This window comes from Poecilia latipinna, unplaced genomic scaffold (genome assembly GCF_001443285.1).
Source record: "Poecilia latipinna isolate Pla-1442-1.1 unplaced genomic scaffold, P_latipinna-1.0 Scaffold233, whole genome shotgun sequence".
Taxonomy (NCBI): Eukaryota; Metazoa; Chordata; class Actinopteri; order Cyprinodontiformes; family Poeciliidae; genus Poecilia; species Poecilia latipinna.
This window is the reverse complement of record NW_015112849.1, coordinates 213,267-214,207: the sequence shown is the minus strand read 5'-3', so window position 1 is coordinate 214,207 and position 941 is coordinate 213,267. Positions and strand designations below refer to the sequence as shown.

Below are 941 nucleotides of genomic sequence, written 5' to 3'. Positions count from 1 at the left end.
AGCGCCCCAATAAGGGCGCTGCAAGTCAGGAGTCTACTTGCCAAATAAAACACTGAAAGTGAGTTTCATTTTTCCCCCCTATTAGAGTGAATGTTTCATACATCTGAAGTTGCATTTTACATGGGGGTTTGAACTAACTATCCAAAAATGTATTAATGTTCTGGAAAAAAAGAGGAACTGCCTTTTACTGTCGCTCCAAAGGAAGCTACAGATCAGAAGCCAACTTCGATGCTGTCTGGTTATCCCTCCTGTTTTGTAGTAGCGGGTGTATAAGCAATTAATTAAATAAATTTTTTTTAAAAATCCACCATTTACATAAATTACATAATTTTCCCGTTTTAAATTTAGCATTACTTCTTTTTGTCATGTTGCTAAACACTTGACTGTTACTTACGAAGCTTTTCTGCTCTTAGAAACTGTTGTTTGCTTTAAATGCACAATGACAAGTGAGACAAATACCATAAACAACCGGAAGGAAGGACACCGACAGTGGAGGAAGAGAGGTCCGAGGGGATTTATGGTTGTCAACCAGCGGACATTTACCCACCAGTGGATGTTCAGTCCAGCAGCAGCTCCTCTCTGTCGTCTCCCCTTCGACACTGACCCAATGTTTGCAGCTGAGAGGGGATTTATAAAATGGCGCCGTGTGTCGAGCGCCAATCAGATGCTACTACGTAGTTATATGTTGCATTCAACTACAACTAGGAATTCTAATACTGTGAAACGAGCAAACATCCACTTTAAATCAAAATTTTTACATAATCAGTTTACTGATTGTTTTTTTTAAATTTCCATTTATTAGTTTCGTGTATGTTCAGCAAAGTTAATTTTCTACATGCCGTTAAACTAGAGAGCGAATCCAAGTTGTTGTAAGTTTCCTGTTTCTGATTTTATTTGAACTCAACATGAATGGTTGCGTTCGAGTCCACAAAAACGTTCAA

General features: G+C 38.4%; 1 protein-coding gene across 1 annotated transcript in view; it reads right to left on the bottom strand.

Annotated features, from left to right (window-relative positions):
• LOC106947301 (protein FAM111B-like) overlaps positions 1-474 on the bottom strand; it is a 17,968-nt gene extending 17,494 nt beyond the window's left edge. Inside the window, exon 1 of the mRNA XM_015032197.1 lies at positions 395-474. The gene's annotated coding sequence lies outside the window, so the exon portion shown is untranslated. The remainder of the gene's footprint in view (positions 1-394) is intronic.
• Between the last annotated feature and the right edge of the window lie 467 nt (positions 475-941).